We start from the raw sequence: 8012 nt of genomic DNA on the forward strand, positions 1-8012 counted from the left end.
TCGATCCACGGTCTCGTGTCGATCGGCTGAAGCGGCTCAGATTCGTCTTCACCATCAACTTGCTCGCTCCACGGTCTCGTGTCGATCGGCTGAAGAGCTTCGGATTCGTCGTTCATGTGCAGCGTTGTGTGGTGTTTTTCGCGACATCGACGGCATCTTTCCTCGCTCGTGCACTCGTCAGATCGATGCTTCATGGACAGGCAATTTCGGAAGAAGCGACCAATCAGTGCTTCCCTCAGTCTCTCTTCGGGAGTTTTCCCGCGGAATGATGGACAGAGCCGTATCGGATGCATACCTTGGCATAAACGGCACGCTAGAGCAAAGCAGTTCGTTTGTTGCTCTGCCTTCTTTCTCATTGAGGTGAAGCGAGTCATCGTTGATATCTGAAATCACCATTTTTCCCCTTTTGTATATTTGGCTATATCGGTATATATAAGTATATTATGGTTGGGTGGCGAGTAGTAAAAAAAAACTTAATTATATGTGGTTATTATAAATTTCGTGATTAATATGTTCAGTTAATTTATGGTACGGGTGGTCTCATATATCACTATTTTGTGATAGTGTACAGTGTGCATAATCTTGCATGAGTTTTGCATAAAGTGTGTGGGGCACCTCATGTTTATGCATCGACACACTGTTATCGACTTTGATTTCTGTGCTCACATCGGTGAGCTGTAATTTTGTTAATTTGTGTAATTACATGGCCAGCCACCCAAAACAAAAGTAAGCTCATTATTTGTTCGCATGGTGCGGAACACACTGAATCGCAAACGCTTATGTATGTGCTTGGGTGTATCACAACTTAATGCTTTATTTTAATATTACTAAGTTGGAAGGCACTTCAAAAAAAATCATGAGTTAATTTTATTAAAAGGAAATGCATATTTAATAATTTTGCTTTGTCCTGAGCAAATCTAAGTAGTTTGCCGGTATCGAGTTGCGTAGTCGATTTTCAGTTTTCCGATCGTAGGGGGTCCTAACCCTGGCTGCGCTGTCAACCAAGAGCGTAAATTGAAATTTACGTTCTTATATTAGAGATGTGATGAGTCATCACATATGAGTATTCGTACCTACTCGGTACCGCCCTAAGGTTGCCTTGATTCCTTTTGGGGACGGTCACCATAGCTGGGCTCTAAGCTACCGGGAAGGTCGGCAGGTCGCGGATAGCCGGACGGCCTGTAGTAGCAGGTTAGTTGCGAAATAAGTCTAAACGAATAAGTAACCCCCGACGATGAGCGACAGGAATGGAGGACGCTGTTCAAAAGCTAGCAAGTCCGATGAAGTTCCTGTGACAGTGGCGAGTCGACACCGCCTCTTTGAAGTATGTGTCCCCCTCATCATGCATGGGCTTGATGAGTAACAAAATCCAGGCGCGACGGATGCACAATGGGCGGCTTCCTGGTCAGCGTCTGTTCATCATGTCAGGTGCGGCTGATATTGTAACCTGACCGGTACGCGTCGCGGCGCACTGGGAGTCCCTTGAAATCTCGAAAGCGACTTCTCCGCTGGTGGGAAGAAGAAGGTGATGTGAGCCTGCTCTGCCGAGGTGTCAGCCGCGGTGTGTATCAGTAACCAGCCCCTTCGGGCCCTGGTCAGGAAGTGTGCATTGGACGCAGGAGTAGTAGCCTGCGTTGCTCCGGGCGAGCGCCGATCCGTCCGTGTTTTCCGGGACTGGTAAAGCGAAGAACAGGCCTCAGGGAACTGGGGTAGGGCATCGTCCCCGAGAGTATACCCGTTCCTGTCTATTTCGGCCCGCCCCCTTGCACACAATGCGCTGGAGAACATAAACTAATGGAAAAAAATATAAGAAACAACACAAAAAGCAACAATAGCAGCAGCAACATAATGAGCAGCGCCACTGAAAACTTGGATGACGGTAATGGCAAAGTATCCGAGACAGAGCCGTCCATGAGAACACCGATTGCGGAAATGGACCCTTTCAAGCGCGCATCACGACTGGTTCGTTCGCCTACAAATGTGCTAAACGTAGAGAAGCCAGTACGAGCGAGGTCGTCACCACCAGCATTGCAGGATAGCACGCCACAGGCGTAAGCAGTGCGATCGCGCGGAGAATATATGTTGGAGCTAGGCGATGCAATCAAGAAGCTGATGGATATAATGCGCCCACCAAAGCGCTCAGTCAACAACAACATGAGGGACATTCTCAGCCAAATAGCAAAGTTACATGCAAATGCAGATGAGTACATCAGAATAAAAGAAGACAAACGGAACGTCCTCATTATGCCCACGACTGCGGAAACCACTCCAAAGAGGCCCCGCGACGAAAACCAGCCGAAGCGAAGAACGCCACCTAAGAAGAACAAAACCACACATGAAGAGGTGCCAAGGAAGTCAGAAACCATCTTGAGTAAGGAGACGAAAGATAGTCGCCCTACCAAGAACAAAGAAAAGGAGGAGAAAAAGGAAAATGCTAGACAGCGGTGAAACGTAAACCACGAAGCAGCAAGAAGATGTACGCCGCCCCCACGTCCCGATGCTATAGTTATAGCGCGAACTGGAGATATGTCCTACAGCGACATCTTAAGGGCGGTGAAAAAATATGATGCTTTGCAAAAACTCGGCGAGAATGTATCCTGCTGGAGCTGAAGGAAACTCAAATGAAAATCATGGGAGAGTTTAAGAGCGGAATATGTAAAGTGCTAGGCGATCAGGCACAAATCAGAGCGCTTACCCACGAAGTAATGGTCAAAATTCGGGACCTTGACGAGATCACCACGAAAGAAGACATTACCGAGGCCATCCGCACCCAAATAAGGGATTTAAACCATTTCGGCGACCAGTCGATCAGAAGCATCAGGGCGGCGTACGCGGGTACGCAAACGGCGCTGGTAAGCCTTCCCGCGCTGGAGGCGAGGCTACTGCTAGACGCACGGAAAGTAAAGATAGGCTGGGTAGTGTGCAGGATAAGAGAGAAGCCGAATCCAAAATAGTGCTTTAGGTGTTTTGAATACGGACATCTGGCGAGAGCGTGCAGCAACCCAGAAGATAGAAGTCAGTTCTGTCTCAAATGTGGAGAAAAGGGGCCCTTCGCGGAAGCGTGCTAGAAAAAATCGACCTGTAGCGCGTGCAAGAACAAGGGAAGGGAAAACTCGGATCATCAAATAGGTAGCCGGAAATATCCCGTTTACCAAGAAGCTTACAAAAACTCCAAAAAAATGAGAGTCATGCAGCTAAATCTAAACCATTGCGAGGCAGCGCAGGAACTTCTCATGCAGACTGTGTACGAAGAGAAATTGGATGTAGCAATAATAAGTGAGCAGTACAAAAACATGGACGCCGCAACATGGACATCTGATTGCACAAACAAAGCCGCCATATGGGCCTGTGGAGGCCAAGCTCTCCAAGAAAAGCAGCTATTAGGAAAAGCCTACTACCAGCGGGCGAAGATCTGTGGAATCAACTTCTATAGCTGTTACTTACCACCGAGCGTGCCACAAAGTGATTTTGAAAAAACCCTGGACGAATTGGTACGAGAAGCCCTGACTACTACGATGAACGTGGTGGCAGGCGATTTCTATGCGTGGGCGATGGAATGGGGCAGCATCTGTACGAACAGACGGGGAGATGCTCTGCTCAAGGCGTTTTCGTTGCTGGACGTAGTGCTGTTAAATACGGGAAACAGGAACACTTTCTAAAAGAACGGTCGTGGCTCGGTGATTGACATCACGTTCGCTAGCAGTTCCTTAGTGCGGTCAACAAGCTGGGAAGTGTCAGATCTCTATACGCATAGTGACCATTTCGCCATTATGGTCGAAATCGGAAACAATGCGCAGAGTCGAAAATGAGCTGCCATCAGAAACGCACAGACTCGAGGGTGGAAAGTCGAAACACTTGACGAAGGACTCTTCAGACTCATGATAGAGGGAAATCTTGCCAGCGCAGAAGATACGGAACGACAGGCGGAAATTCTCGACAAATCAGCAAAGCATGTGACGCCGCTATGTGCAGGAAAAAAACAAGGCACTTACAGAAAGCCTGCATACTGGTGGAACGAAGAAATTGACATATTAAGAACTAAGTACCGCTATGTGCAGGAAAAAACAACACAGAAGGCCTGCATTATGGTGGAACGAAGAAATTGACATATTAAGAAGTGAGTGCCACAAAGCGAGGCGGCTTTGCCAAAGGAGACGGGGATCGGCGGAGCACACATGGCTGCGCGAGTGCTTTTAAAGGAAGCGAAGCCACCTCAAGAAGGCAATAAGAAGGAGTAAGTCGTGCTGCTTCAAAGAGCTCTGTGAAAAGGTAGACGAAAATCCGTGGGGTGATGCGTACAAAGTGGTGATGAGGAAAATTAAAGGTGATAAAGGGCAAGCGCCAACCTGCCCCATCCTACTAAAAAACGTTGTGAAAACTCTCTTCCCTGCGCAAACTCCAGAAGAAAGACAGCTGCGAGTAGAACAACCTGCGATAATGAACGCACCATTAGTCACTGACGAGGATGTAATCCAAGCGGCGGAAAGGTTTGGCAATGCCAAAGCACCAGGTCTAGATGGTATTCCAAACAAAGTTCTAAAGGTTGCCATTAAGCACAATACCAGCCCGTTCACTGACTTATTTGAGCGGTGTTTGCGAGAAGGAGTCTTCCCAAAAAGGTGGAAGAAACAGCGGTTGGTTCTGTTGCAGAAACCGAATAAACCTGCCGGGCAACCAAGCTCGTACCGCCCGCTTTGCATGTTGGACACGCTTGGAGCGACTTATTTGTGTACGACTAGAGCAACGCCTAGGGGAAGAATCCTCGGGTCTCGCCGACAACCAATATGGATTCCGAAGACAGAGGTCAACCCTCGACGCAATTAAAAAGCTCACTGATATCGCAAGCAAGGCAATCGAAGGGACTAGATGGATATATGGCACGAAAGAATACTGCGCGGTAGTAACGTTCGATGTCAAAAATGCTTTTAACTCGGCCTACTGGCCCCACATAATAAGCGCCCTGGAGTGCAAGAAAACACCGCCCTATCTGCTGAGAGTTGTTTCCAACTACTTGCCAAGTAGGCTGCTACTCTACGACACCGATGAAGAACCACAGGGCTCCGTACTGGGCCCACTGCTATGGAACGTACTCTACGATGGAGTACTGCGCCTACCACTACCAAGGGAGGTACAAATCATCGGCTACGCTATCGTAGTAACAGCAGTGGCTAAGAAACTCAACGAAATAGAGATTCTATGCAATAATACCGCGCAAAAAATCAAAAACTGGCTCACGGCAACAAAGCTTCAACTAGTGGGACAAAAAACGGAAGCGGTGTTGATCACAAGCAGGAAAAAGGTAGAAAATGCTCCGCTTAACATCGACGGGTATAGCATCACGACACAGCAGTTGTTGAAGTACTTGGGCGTGACGATAGACGCGAGACTCAACTACAAGGCGCACATCGACAAAGCTTGTGAGAAAGCGGCAAGGGTTACGGCCGCGCTAACGAGGATAATGGCCAACATTGGCGGACCAAGTCAGAGCAGGCGAGCACTCCTAGGTAAAGCGAGTCAGTCTATACTAATGTATGCTGCGCCCATCTGGGGGCCAGCGCTCCAGCAGAAAACATATGCCAAGACAGCAAAGTCAGTGACTCAGCTAAACGCTATTAGGGTTGTCAGTGCGTTCCGCACGGTATCACACGAGGCCGTTGGAGTCATAGCGGACATCATGCCACCAGATATAATGACCATGGAACTTAAGAGAATTTTCTACAAGTCAAGAAATTTCGGCAGGCGACTAACAGGCGAAGAACGGAAAGCAGAAAGACAGACTAGCTTAAACGAGTGGCACAGACGCTGGGATGCGACCACGAAAGGAAGGTAGACGCACATGCTAATCGGTAACGTTCAAGCGTGGGTTGAGAGGAAACACGGCGAGACTGATTACTATCTAACGCAGTTTCTGACGGGACACGGCTGTTTTAGAGAATATCTAAACAAGTACGGACACGATGACGGGACCAAGTGTTCCTTTTGTGGTAGTAGCGGTGAAATAGTGAGCACATTTTCTTTTCCTGCCCGAAGTATGACGCCGACAGAGCAGACCTAGAAAAGCTGATAAACGATCGAGTGGCCCCAGAAAACATTATGCACCACATGATGCAATCTAGAATGGTGTGCAGTAGAGTCAAAGCGTGGTCCGCTATAGTTCTTCAGGAACTTAGAAGGAAAGAGTGGCAGCGCAGTAGCGATAATAGAAGACTGAACGAGAGGTAGGCCAGAAAAGCGTGTTTGAACAGCCAATTGGCAAAGCTACGCCTTGCGACGTAATACCTAACGGCGGTCCCGCAAGGCGAAACACAAGCTTCAGACGTCGGAGTTAGGGGTTTAGTACGTAGGCGCGCTGTCTCGCAAGTCCTGAAATATGTGATAACATAGTCTGGGCGTGGTCCCGAATGAGGTGTGCCCTTAGCGGACAGGATGACGAATCGTGCATAACATCTTTGGAAGATTGCCCCTTCGTTGAAAAAAAAACCTACTCGGTACCGATTTAAAATATCCAATACTTTCGAAACTCGGCGTCGGACTATTAATATTATACAATAATAATAATAAAAAAATATTATACAAACTGCATTGAAATAAATAAGTCAATATATATATATATATTTTTTTTTTAATTTTTTTTGTTAAGGAGCTATGTGCGGGACTCTTTGTGAATACTGAGTCCACAGCGCCTTTGGGTAGTGAAGAACAAAAATTAAATAAATGAGAGTCATTAGTTGTCGAAATTCCAGTGAAGTTATCAACGTTTCGTTTTTATGTGAACCCTTATTATTCTTTTGAAAAAATTAAGTCGGTATCGGTTACCAACACCGAGACTTTAGGTACCGAGTATTGGGGCAATTCTGCACATCACTATTTTTTAAATTGACACTTTCATTGATGTCAAAGCGCAGTTAGTCAACGACGTAGCGTAAACTTAGGTTGACGTACGTAGCAGCATTTAAAATTTAGCAACGGCAACGTCACCGCCATGCGGTGGTGAGTTTTCGTTAAAGGTGCCCACACTCACCGACGTGTACGTATGCCGTGTCTGTTTGACGTAGCAGCATACAAAATTTACTGTTGATAGAGAGAGAGAGAAGCACGCGTAACCGTCGCACGAACACGGTGGTGAGTTTCCATTTACATGGCGCTCTCATAAGCTTGATCGTTTCAACTGACACGTTAACGTACGTGAGTGTGGCTGACACGGCACCCTGAAATTGTGCATATGGAAACTGTGCATACGAAATAATGCATATGAAAAAAGCCGAAATAATGCATACGAAAAAAACCGAAATAATGCATATATGCACAGTTTCGGTTGAAAACCGAAATAATGCATATGAAAAAAACCGAAATAATGCATATATGCACAGTTTCGGTTGAAAACCGCAATAATGCATATTAGAAAAACCCAAATTATGCATATGCACTCTTTCGTTTGAAAACCGAAATAATGCATATGAAAAAAACCGAAATAATGCATATATGCACAGTTTCGGTTGAAAACCGAAATAATGCATATGAAAAACCCGAAATAATGCATACATGCACACTTTCGTTTGAAAACCGAAGTAACGCATATGAGAAAAACGAAGTAATGCATACATGCACAGTTTCGGTTCAAAACCGAAATAATGCATATGACAAAAACCGAAGTAATGCATACATGCACAGTTTCGACTCAAAACCGAAGTAATGCATATGACAAAAACCGAAATAGTGCATACATGAAAACGAACTTCTTTCTGAGTAGGCGGCCTTCGGCCGCGCTTAGGGATTATAACCCTTACTAAGTAGAATTCTCCTTTCTGTGTTGCCGCAAAGGGGGACCGGAAGTATTTTTGCGCAGAACTTCTTTCTGCGTAGGCGGCCTTCGGCCGCGCTTAGGGACTATAACCCTTACTAAGTAGAATTCTCCTTTCTGTGTTGCCGGAAAAGGGGGCCGGAAGTATTTTTGCGCAGAACTTCTTTCTGCGTAGGCGGCCTTCGGCCGCGCTTAGGGATTATAACCCTTA

Source organism: Rhagoletis pomonella, unplaced genomic scaffold (genome assembly GCF_013731165.1).
Source record: "Rhagoletis pomonella isolate Grant_MI unplaced genomic scaffold, Rhpom_1.0 Rhpom_scaffold_00002, whole genome shotgun sequence".
NCBI classification, from domain to species: domain Eukaryota; kingdom Metazoa; phylum Arthropoda; class Insecta; order Diptera; family Tephritidae; genus Rhagoletis; species Rhagoletis pomonella.